Below are 13,101 nucleotides of genomic sequence, written 5' to 3'. Positions count from 1 at the left end.
ATGAAAACCATCATGGCAGTACTGTACTAGATGATCCTTGGCATAATTTCAAACAGGTTATCTGGAAGTAGGGTTAAAAAGAGTTGAGGAACAGTGGGCTAGATGACCCCTTAGAGTCCAGCCAGATTTATGACTGTGTTCTGCTTTAAAGGCTGTGCAAATGCATTACCTTGGGTGGGAGATGGTTTTACAATTTTGTAAAATCCATGTATTTCTCACCTGTACTTACACATAGGCAGAAGCAGGAGGTAGATGGAAATAAATATAATTATGGGGTTGAACTAGAAATTAACAATGCACCAGTACCATGATACTTCTGCTTATTCTAGGTATATATTGTACTATAACAGTACATTTTATTACTTTTTTCAGCTATGGTACCAAGATGCTAGTCGTGTCATTCTGTGAACCCATTCTGTGCTATTGCCTTGAGTTTCTCATGCACAGCTCTGTCCCCTCCCAGACTAGGGCAGTCTTACTTCCATAGGGTCTCTATGGAGCAGAGTCCAGGATCGGGGAGATAACTAGTGGAGCTTTTTAGCCCAAAGGTAAGAATGAAGAATGAAAACAGTCCTTGTACTGTAGGATAATAGGTGAAGAGCAGAAAGTCGTGGAATTGCAGCTGGTGAACAGACATTTTGCAGGAGCAGGGAATCAAAGCTGGAAACTCAGAGCCTTTTTGCACAGCAATTTCTATCATAGAATTAAGTCCACCATATAAAGGTCCTAGTCCCCAGCAAGATCCAGGTAGCTGAGGAATTGAAATTTTTCAGGGTAAAGAGACACCCTTGGTCCTCCAAGATACTGCTGCCTCCCCAGATACAGAAACATCTTTGTTCTATTGTACCTTGGTACTTTTTAAGACCAGTACTGGGAAAGGTTTAAATGAGATCATTTCAGGTTAAATTTAGGTTCAGCAGACTTGCTTTACCTGAGATGTCCCTGATAGACCCATGTACCACACTTGTCCAGTTTGCACTGCTGTGTTTGTGAGAGATTCACTTAGACATTAATCTTTATGTGAATTTATCCTTTTTGTGGTCTGTTCCAATGTCATCTGAAAAGTTCTATTAACTAATTTGGACATCAACGAGTTTATCTATGCCATATAATAGGGTTTTGTAGAAAATGTATTTTTTTCGGTGTGTTAGGAATGTCATGTTTTAATCAACGTCTCTTTGAATGTTAAATCTAATGAAGGCTGTAAGTAAGTAAGAGACTATCAATGTGCACAGAGGGTTGCTATGGAAACAACGGCGCTCTGCTGGGTGCGCCACACTGGCAGCTCAGCCCGGTACGGCCTAGTGCACACGACGTAGGCCTCTAAGAGCATTTCAGCAGTTAGACCAAGAGTTTTTTGAAGCTCAGAGAACAGAGCTGTGTGCGGGTTTGGGGGAGGCTTGTAGGGTGGCCACACTGTGTTGTGAAAGTAGGGGGGCAGCTGGTGGAGTCACTCATGGAGCTGGTGCAAGGTGAACCCTCACTGTCGAGGGATGGGTGTAATAGCCCTCGTGGCCACAGGCTGGACAGTCCTGACTGCACTTCAAGGAGAGGAGGCTTCAGAAAAATTATCTGCACTGGTCCAGACTCATAGCCCCTGAAGCTGCTGGGGGAGAAGGGTTTAGGACCCATGGGATAGAGAGGAGCCTTTTCATGCAGAGGATCCTGGTGAAGACAGGAAAGCCATCCTGGCAACTTGGAGGGTAATGCTGGCCACTGCGGTGAGCACTGCTGGTGTCTCAGATGCTCTCTCTGTGATCACTGTGCATTTCAGTTCTCATGCACTGATATACATTGCAGTGTTAGCTCCTCAGGAGCCTACCTTGTCCTGGTTCCTGGCATCCATGGGGAGTCCACAGAAAGTCAACCCACTGACTGAGAGAACTGTGGAAGAAAGCCAAACTCTTACAAAGAAAATGCAAAGTGTTTTTTTTTTTTTTTCCTTCTTACTCTGAATAAGCAAATTATAGGACATTGTTTTAGGTTATTTAAATTAAAGATATTTTCAAAGTGCCATTTATTTCTTTATTGTCCATCCTGTTTCATTTCCTTGTTACAGTTTCATATGGTTCAGATAATATAACTTCATTGAAAGCTCTTTGGGACAGGGATCATTATTATATTTATAGTGCTACATGATCTCAGTTCCTACATAAATCTTGTAGTCACTGTTGCACTATATATGCAGTAGTAATAGCCAGGACTGTCTACTAAGTGTTGCTTATTACATGTGTCCATTCACCCCTTGATGCTCCTGGGTTTGCACGAAGTTCTTTTATTCAACCTTCAGCAGTACAAGGCAGTGCAATCCCAATTTAGAAAGAAAAAAAAAGTTTTGATTGTAACTTCCACAAACACTGGACACATTACTTTCATTAGGACATGAGGAGTATTTAATACATTTCAAGTCACAGGGAAATGAGCCTTCCACTTTCAAGCGTGTAAAGCAGCAGAGTGAAAGTGGGCATATTTCAAACAGACGTGAACACTCTCTCAGGCTCGCTCTCTCTGCGTTGGCTCTCAGCCACAATTTTAAAGCAATTTGCCCTAATCTGCCATATGGTTTTCTTTCTTTGCATTTTATAAAACTGCAGGGCTAAGTGAATGTGCCTCTTCGATAGCACTGACACAAGCCTGATTTAATTTAGACTTCCGTATTAACATACCAGCTAAATCAGTGCTGCAGCCTAAGAGGGAAACCTCAGTGCTGTGCACAACAGAGCTGCAATTAGTTTCCGAGTGGCACTAGCCTACAGCCCTTGAACTGGTTCTTCCTTGTTATTATTTCTAGAGGTCGGCCCAGAAGAACATATAGTCCACTTCAGCAGCATATGACCCCCGCTCCCCTCCCCGAATCAAATCAGGCCTCCACTGAGACATTCTTCAGGCCTGAAATCACTTCCAAACAGCAGACGGTCTTAGTAAATCTGATTCATCATGTGAAAGATCTATATGCCTGCTGTATGAAAAGCATCTCTGACTGAGACTTCCAACAAGCCCTGGCAGTGAATCCTTTTATTCAAGGAGTCCGTGCAGTACACTTTTATATCACAGATGGCTCCAGGACTCAGAGACAATTTCCTTAAATAGGCTCCCGCACAAGGCTTGTCTACACATTTTACTTTGGAATTTTAAGCCTGTAACAAGAATGTGACATGGTTCACTAAACATACACTCTGTGTGCTTTTTAGGCACAAAAGTTGCTCCCTAAGCTGCAGTGGGGACTGCTCCCATGCCTCATGCCCATGTGCATTCATTTGCACATTGGTTTATTCGCTTTTCTGGATCAGTTGCTATGTGCATCGCACAGTACCTAGCTAGCTCTGTCATGCCATGTGTAGCCTTTCTCATGGACAAAACTTAGCTGATCTGCTCCAGTACACTGTAATATAAACAGCAACCCCAGCAGGAGGCATTAAATGATGCAGCCCTCCCCCTTCCACAAGTATCATCAGAGGATGCTGAATGACAGTGCTGCCAAACAAAGCTGGGATATAGGCAAAAAAGGGAATTCTTCCCTTTAGACCTAGAATTTTTGAAGGCAGGGATTATTTCCGAACCTGATAGGAAACAAACAAACAAACAAACAAACAAAGCAGCTGTTTAAGAATTAGGTAAAATTCTAGATACCTGGACAAAAAAAATGCACTTACACTGTTTAGTTCACTTCAAAGTGGAGACATCCATGCTATTTTGTTTTGTTCAACAGGCTTTCAAACTGGGAGTCTTTATAAAAACCTTTCAGTTGCATTTTTGCTCAGCCCTCCACACTCAGTCTTCCCCATAATGAACATCTTTGTCAGCTGTTGTATTTTTATACAATCCAGAAATGAAATGTTTACCAGATCTCAGAACATTTGTGGCAGATTTACCAATTTTTTTTCATTTGCATTTTGTTTCTGTATTTACCTTTTATTAAAAGCAGAAGTTAATATTGTGCTTCCCAGGCTCTGATCATTGTCTTTGATATATATATTAAAAAAAAACGTGCAGGGAAAAGTTGTTGTTAAAATTATTTATATGCAGGACACATGTAAACCTTATCCTCTCATCTTAAAGGGTGCTCTTCCACACATCCTTGAAGGAGCTATCAGATGCTGTGGCTGCTCCACATGCAAATGGCACAACACAGCTCATTGCACCATGGGGATTTAAGCGCTATTTGAGTTCACCACTGAGCAGAATGGTTTGTTCAGCCCAGCTTGGATTGCTCCTTAAAAAAGCCCCATGGAATTCTAAACTCTACCGAGGCAAAAAAAAAAAAAAATATATATATATATATATTTTGAAATTGGAACAATATCTGTGATTTCTACTTGTTTGCAATTTGGAAATTCCAGTAAAGAAAATTGAAAAAAAATATATATTTCCAAGTAGTTTATTTATGTAACTATTTGCCATTGAAAAAATGTCAATATGTTTTGCTCCAAAGGGCAAGAAGTCTTTTCATACAGACAAAGCAATGCTAGAAATTACTACATAAATATTAAAAATGTGTAATACAAAAATTTAAATAAAATTAAGTGAGAAAATGAATGAAGGAGATGAAACAGCTCAGTCTGACACTTTTTGATTGACAGCTAAACTATTTTCAGAGAGCTTTGCAGACTGACATGTACCTGCCTGGTTATATCGTTCTCAAAATCCTCAGCTTTGGGGACTAAAATGTCCTCAGGATGAGGAGGGCATTGAAACCAGGTCTGCACTTCTTGGCAGAGTGCTCCATGCGCTTGGGCTTTGATGCTAAGAAGAACAGTGGTTACTGGCTGCCACAATGACTCAGACTTGCTTACTGAGTCTTTACTGTAAGAATGGAAAAGGGGAAGCCCCACACAAATCCCAGATAGTGGGACCACCCCATCCCTTCCAGTGGGACCAGCACTGAGTTACTCTGTGCTAGTAAGAAACAAGGCTATGGGCATGTTCCTGCCCTGGGGCTCCAGGTTTCCTCTGGGCCTATGAGCAGAGGTTTGGCACACAGGAACATGTTGCTTGCAGAGAAAAGTACACTGCATGACAGTCTTGGAAGCACCTCAAGTGTTGCTGACCTAAGTCAGTAGGACTATAGTTCTCAAAAAAATGCTACACGAACTGACCAGGCTGAATCATGGCCACGCAGTTCTGTGCAGACACAGCTACAGATCTTTTCCGAAGACACTTCACTGCTCATCCAACTCAGTGGTTGACAGCAGTGCACAGCTGCATTCAAACTGAAGACATACACCCAGACCCCTGACTGACTGGACAGGGAGCACAACACTCCAAATTATTCTGAGGTAAGTAGACACAAAACCATTTACTAAACCATTTTAGTGAGGTTAGAGAGAGTTAGAGAGCTATCTGTTTGTAAGATAGAACAGGGCTACCTTGAAGGTTTAGAATGCTTTTCACTGGCCCAGAAGAGCATCTTAAGGCCCTGGTTAAATAAGATTCATGCTTATCTTTAAGCCCTCAGTAGCTCCGCTGAGGTGAGTGGGTCTATCTGCCTCTTTAATTCCAGGCGTGTACTTCAACTTCTGTAAGTCAAGGCCTGAAGGACATGAAAGAGTTAACAATGTCTATTAAAGTGATGACAAAGGATAGTTTTGGCTATCCTCATATAGTGCTTAGATATTCCATCAGACAATTCTTTGATGTCTCAAACTAACAACACTTGGAAATAGCTGAGGTCATTTTCATCCTGGAACAAAGATGCATTCTCAAGTCATTTCAAGTAGATGAGGTAGAAGTAGAATCAGTACCAAAATACAACTGATTTCAAACTCCTTGGAGAATATAGCAATGGGAGATGGAGATTAGAAATCATAAGATGGAAAATTAATAATAATATTTATTAAAATGTAAGTACCTAATGCTGCATCTTACTTCTAAATAAAGCATGACCAAAAAACAAGTTCCAGAAGTGGAGAAGTCATCTTTCCTGCTGTTCCACCGCCAACTCAGCACACATGCTGGCATAGCTTGGCCCATGCCAAAAGTTCTCTTCAAGACAGCCCTTCAAGTCACTTTAGGAACTCCAGATTTTTCTCTTTCCACCTTACACTGTCATGCGGGACTATTCAGGCAGACTTTGCATCCTTAAACACCCCTACATGCCACCATGCTTCATCTAGTTTGTGTAAAACAAATATTGGTTTCATGGTACAAAACCAGCATATGTCCACATTATTTCAGGTACTCTCAATTGAAAAACAGGCACTCTAGATACAGGATCAGTTCTCGGGGCTCTGAGAAGACTTAGGGCCAAGGTCTGCACATTGTGAACACAACTGGAGCATGCTGGAGCATGGCCTTTGATGCTCTTTGTCCATTTTATCAGTGAAGTCATAATCTAACATGTCAAGCTCAGAGAAGAGCTTGGTTCAGTAAGATGCTGTACAAACAGAAACAAAAGATCATGAAATGCCTACATAGAACAACAGAAAGTAGATGGATGCGGACAGGAGAAGTAATGGGCTGCGGGTCTTCAGTCGTGATATTTTGGTTAGTCCCAAAGTGTAGAGCATTTTTTTTTTTTCCAGGTGTTTTCAGGAAAAGAAAGAATCATATTATTGTTCTGCAGGAAAATAATTAAAATTCTGGAGTTTACCATAGTAAAACTTTAATACCGATATATGAAAAGAAACAAATAATCACAGGGAGCAGAAGAAGATGCCAGGCTCCTGCCAAATGGATACAAAATTTATTAACTTAGAATTTAACCAATATATTAATTAGTGAGACATGGATCTTTCAAATCCTGTACTGAAGAAGTTGTTTTCCTTTACACTGTAAACAGGGAAACAGTCAGAACTTTGATGATTCTGCCTAGGTATTAACAAGCAAGGTACAAAGAAAAATGCTGCTCTATCCAATGGTGATGTCTGACTTTTTCAGAAGCAACAGAATTTTTTTTTAATTTAAATGAGGAAATGGAAAGTCCCAAGCAAATACAGGGCATGAACCAAAGCAGCCCAAACAGATTATTGTTAGTCAGTTGGGAGAAAAATTATGTCATGTTAACCTGCTGTATAGTATGAATCTCAGGTCCAGCCCTATATGGACGTTTTTCATACTGATTCTGTGGTAGGCATGCACTGCTGACTAATCAGCAAAATCATTTCTTGTATACGGGTTAAGTCATAACTGTTCTTATATGGTGTAGGGAATGTGTTTAAACTAGGTAATTAACAATTAACAGCCTTGGAATAATCTCACGTTTAACAGAATTATTGAACTTGTTTTTATCAATTAATATTCCAAAAAGACAAGCAAAAGCCAAAGATTAAAACCTCAAAGCTGTCCTGGGCTGACTAAACAGGATGTGGTCCTTCTCTCACTGAGGGATCTTGACCTCACATTTCCCCCTCCAATATGGAGCTCTCTGCCACCTGGTTGTACTTAGTTTTGACCTGGTTTTTCCTCAGTCCCACCTGTTGAAGCAGATTCCTTTTCCATTAAGTATTTAAATATGCTCTGAGTCAACAAGAATGCTTTGTGTATGAGGCTGGGTCCGGGGACTAGCCTGGAACGCTGCCCCAGAGAACACACTGCAAGATGTTACGTATTACAGCCGTCTGTCGAGATGTGCATTCAGCATCCCTCAAAAAGAGGAAATCCAGAGAATTAAAGTTGGGAGAGCTTCAAAACCAACAGATGAAAGGTAGCTGATTCCTTATCCAGCAGTTTTGTTAATGTAACATCTCAAAGTTGTTGTTTTTCCAGCCAAAACTATTTCATGAATTTGACCTAAATTTGTTAATAGTTTTGGGACAACCAGAATTGCATTTTTCCTCAAATAAACTATTCATCAGAAAGAAAATTACTGCTCTTGTCGCAGAACACCAGCTGCCTACCCATTCACAAAAAAAAAAAAAAGAAAAAAAGCTTTAAAATCAAAGAAGCAAAATTAAAAGTCTTAGAGTATCTCTTAACAGTCACAGAAGGCATGTAAAAAGAATAAAGTAAAGAAAAAAGTAGAAAAGCAAAAGAAATACAAGACAGTGTGGGATAATTGCAAAACTCAAGAGGTTATTCAACTGAAGAGTTATCTTTCAAAAAATGGAAATCCAGCCCAAATGAAGCCACAAAACAAAAATGTGTAAACTACATCTTGTAAAATGGATGTTGGGAATTAAAACCGGGTTGTGAAATACCCAGTATGTGAGTCTTATTATCTGAAACACATCCTGCACAGTGGAGTTGCAGAGGGCTAGAAGGGAATGTGAACAGCAAGCAGAAGACAGAAGAACAAAAGACAAATTATGCAAATGTATCAGATTTGGGAAGCTGACATTGTTGCCTCCCCAACAACTTGAATAACAGTGTTTAAATACAACTTTCTTTCTGTAGAAACCACCGCTTTTTAAGCAGTGCTTCCAAATGCTTTCCCATCTGTTTCAACAAATGTGATAATGAGGAGGTTATGTTCCAAGCTTTAAAAAAATCAAGATATTTGTCCAAACTAGGAAACACAAAGCAGGTAAAAGGTTGTGTCAGTAACTGTACTCCAGGTGAGTGTAATCCCAAATACCCTTTCATTTCTTAACTCTGCTTTGCATCGTCAGAGAAAAGCAGTACCAATTTTGGTTTGGCTAGAAGGGAGAACAGAGTAAAACAGATCCCTTACAACTCTACCCTGCATGGGTGCCTTAAGCAGCTATAAAAAAAATGAGCTATGCCTGGCAAAGAATTCAGCAACTAGATTTCATTTTCCTTACTGTGAACTTTTAAAACGAGATGTGTCTGAAAAGCTACACATTTTATTTAGCTGTGCATTTAAAAGCAATGGAGGTTTTTAATTTTGTGCAAGAGCAAGGGAGCCTTTCTCTGCAGTGATATTCCTCCAGAGCAGCATTAGGACCATGCAAGTTTTTCTGTACAAGTCTGATAAAAGCAATGCCTAGCAGCGAGCTGCCACTTTCCACATACTCTCACTAGAAACATGACATTTGTTTAGCTGCTGAAGTGGGAGCTGAACTCTAAAACTCTGACCTACGTATCTTGACTCTGTTCCAGTATAATTTTGAACTAATTCCAGTAGAAGTGACTAGATTTGTCAAAGTGTGAAACTGGGATGTGTAGGCAGAATCCAACCAGGGCTGATTCCACTATTTCTGTTCTTATTCTCAGGGCAGCAGAGATCAAAAAAAAAAAAAAGGTCAGGAGAATGGACAGAACAGGATTTTTGAGTGTTTTCCAAAGTAGGCTAAGGAAATGTTATGAACAATATTGGGATCAAAATAGCAAGGTATATAGAAGTGTTCACATAAATACAGCACTGTGGCTTTATGGCTAAGTTGCACCATTACAGACCTTTGATACAACATCCAACACCAGAGGCACAATGTCGTCTTTTTGTAGTGCGGTGGTTTTTTTGAGAAAAGGGTGAGGATTGTAATTCACTGATCTCTATTTCCTAGATAAACTGAAAAAAAGTCAATAGAAGAGAAAGAAGCTTTTATGGGTAGAAATATTATAACATACCAGTATATTAGGGTCCCACAGAACATCTTGCTAGAAGTTTTTTTTTTGGTGGCATTTAACTTTGCCCATAAATCCTATTTTTCCAGATGTCTAACATTTCCCCTGGAGCAGCAAATCTAACCAGATTTCTTTCTGAACATCCCTCAAGTTCCAAAGAAATGGTGACTACAGGCAGATCGGCTATAGGTGTGTATCTGGAATGCATCACATATACCACGTATGCACTGAGCAGATGGGTTTCACTGCATGGTAAATCTGAAGTCCTCCTAAAGCATCCGATTTACTACCCATATGCAGAGCAGCTCTGCAGTGCACAGGTGATGGGGCCAGTGCTTCCTGGGTAGATCAGTGCTGGTGAGTGCTCTCCAGCTGCAGCACATACTGCTGCCTGGGACACCCCTGCCAAAAATCCAGCAGTCTCCCTTCTCCTTTCATTCAGGTGTAGGAAAGCAAACAATTAGAAAGATCTGTGTTTCCCTGGAGGCAGATACAGAGGGCAGTCAAAGCAGAGCTGGAGGTGGTAGTACCACTTGCAATGATCCCAGCACCACCCTAGCTCTGCAGATAGGAACAGATCAGGTGCTCATCCATCTCATCTGCTTTCCTTTTCTCATGTCCTTGAACCTTGCCTGTCCTCTGATGTTCTGTGCAATGAGAAACTGTTGCAGAGTGTCCCTGTGGGCACATGGCTGTGGCTTTTCTGCAGGGGTTCCTCCTCCCAGCACAGTCAAACAATGAACAATTCCTGCTTCTGTTATGGAAAAGAGAGAGGTGCAGCAGAATGTGCTGCTAAAGGCTCAGGGGGACTCCCTTTCCTAGTCTAAACCGATCCATCTAGCTGAATACACTGCTGAAGATGTCTTTGTGACTTGTTTTGGAAAGGGAAGAGTCAGATGCAACAGGTGGCCCTGTGTGAATTAATTTCTTCTTCTTTCTGAATTTCTTTCTTTCTTCTTCTTTGAATTGCATTTCTTGATAAGATGTTGTGGTTTTATTAATTGAGCATTACAACATGATGATGGCTAGGGTAGGCCTCTATTTTAATTCAAATCTACAGATACATACTAAATTCACTCCTCAATACTTCTTTCCTGCCATGGTGACAAGAGAACATCTAGGACAGTTATTTACTGTTTGTTTCAGCATATTGCTGAATTTTATGTGCCAATGCACTTCATTTCCAGAAATGTGCACTTCAGTAGGAAGAAATCCACTTCAGAGCTGAAAGGCACACAACATGTCAATAAAGGCAATATTATCACATTAGATATTGCAATGAAACACACACCATCTTAAAGATTTCTTGCTGGCTTCCAGACTGAATTCCTATCAGGAATTCATTTCCCTCTTCATGCTCACTGTCTATTTGCTTCTGCTGCTATCAGGCAACACTATGCTTAATAGAAATCTTCTGCCTTTCTTTTAGCAAGTAATGGCTATGTGCAATCTGGCATGCATTGGGTATAAAGAAGCTGGGAGAGTGCTTTTTCATTGTTTAGGTAAACGTTTCCTCTTTGATCCGACATCTGCCCTTTCTGCTGCTCACACTGCAAATTGATGCAGATCTAGCAGAAGGATGGGAGACATTTACAGGGTTTCCTGTTATGGGGTAATTTTGGGAGCATCATTTTTCCCTGCTCACTTTTTGCCTTCAGCAGCAACAATCCAATTCTTTGTGTTTTCGATGGGAAGCCAATTCTTTGTCTTGCCCTTTCCTTCTAGTTCTCCCTGAAGGCTATAGAAAGAAAGAACATGAATAACCAAGCAATGAAATCATAAAATAGTCCCGCTTACTGTTATCTTTCCAAGAACAGTGGAGGCATTAAAGTTCTGAAACCTTTTTTCTTGAAGCAAAGATTGCAGCTAGAACAGGAAATGGCACAACATAAATTCAGTTTGTGACAATTATTATAACATGAAAGGGAAATAGTATAAATCACTGATGTCAAACACTCTGTTCATTGGCTAGATCTGGCCCATTTGAGCTATTTATCTAGTTCCTGTGACAGATTCAGATTTTGCACCACACATGCTTTCATTTTTTAAAATACATGTTTCAAGTTTTTATGCTTCTGAAACAGAGCTTCTGAATATGCTCTGAGCAGAAGCTGGTGGAAACTGATGCAGAATTGTCTTTTTTAAACTACGGAAAACAAGATATGTTATACATGAAAAGACAAGGTCTACCCCTGCTCATTTCAGTGGGTGTTAACATTTTAACTTAATGATGATAATTTTTGTGGTTAACGTTGAGAAGTTTCTCAGAAATTAATTTTAAGGAAAGATAAAGATTTAACTTGGGTGTTTGTGTAAAAAAAAAATTTAAAAAAAGCATAATTTCAAGGAAAAGTAAGAAATATCATGCATGCCTATAAAACATGCCACCTAACAGTAACAGAAGTTTATTAAATACCCATGAAGTTTTAACCACCCATGATGTAGGTGTGAAGCTTAAATGACTGAAGAGAAATAGACCCGTCTGGGGAATGTGTCTATTGAATTCACCAACCCCAGCTGTGTACAGACATGATCCACAGTCTCATGGGGGTTTCCCAGTTCCAGTCTCTTCCAAGAACTGTTCAGTATTTTAAAACAAATACAATAAATACATTTCATATTTGTGCAAACATTGATTTGATTTTTTATAAATATAAATAGGATCAGCTAGATATTTTTCATAGATGAGGTTTATTTCACAGGAATAACCATTTGGTCAGATATTTTATTGGCTTTTCACATAAACAGTAGTGCAAGCCTAAGGCAGTTGCTGTTGGAGACAGGATACTTCCCCAATAGACTTTTGAACCAAAAACTAAGAGCATGGTTATTTTATGCTCTAATGCATTAAAATTTACTGCTTGCATGTGTTGAGCTCAGTTACTTCATTAGCAAGGGGAGATATGTTTTTTTATGATTTACTCAGAAATATATCATTCTGAAACGTTATTTTTTCAACAATTCAACAATACCTTAAATGAGGCTATAGCAAGACGGGTATCTGTGTCTTCTCCCTAGCACCAAGTGATAAGACAAGAGGAAATGGCCTCAAGTTGCACCAGGGGGGTTTAGGTTGGATATTAGGAAAAATTTTGTCACTGAAAGGGTTATGAAGTATTGGAACAGGCTGCCTAGAGGAGTGGTTGAGTCACCATCCCTGGAGGTCTTCAAGAAACATGTAGATGTAGAACTTAGTAGCATGGTTTAGTGATGGACTTGGCAGTGCTAGGTTAAAGATTGGACTAGATGACCTTAGAGGTCTTTTCCAACCTAAATGATTCTATGATTCTAATTAAAGAGCTGTGAAACGTAAGAAAAAGATGGATTTTAAGAAAAAGATGTATTCTCTGGGATGCAATATTCTATTATAGGATTTCTTTTTCAACAATCTAATAATCATGTCTTTACAGACTATTCCTAAGTTAGCTTTGATGTATTTTGCTTAAAGTCTTGCTCCTATCTTGAAAAAGTCATTAGTTTATTGTGAATATTGCTGTTTTGCACTGTAACTTAAAATACTGCATATTATATGTAATATGAGCACCATAGAAAATACTAAATCTGTTATAAGTTTTTTGTGTAGCTATAATTCAGTGTAGTACAGGAGGAGAGCTTCAGCAGAATGTTGACTTTCAACAT

The sequence above is a fragment of the Anser brachyrhynchus genome, assembly GCF_964034855.1.
Source record: "Anser brachyrhynchus genome assembly, chromosome: 3".
In the NCBI taxonomy this organism is placed as follows: Eukaryota; Metazoa; Chordata; class Aves; order Anseriformes; family Anatidae; genus Anser; species Anser brachyrhynchus.
Note: the sequence above shows the minus strand (reverse complement) of the source record.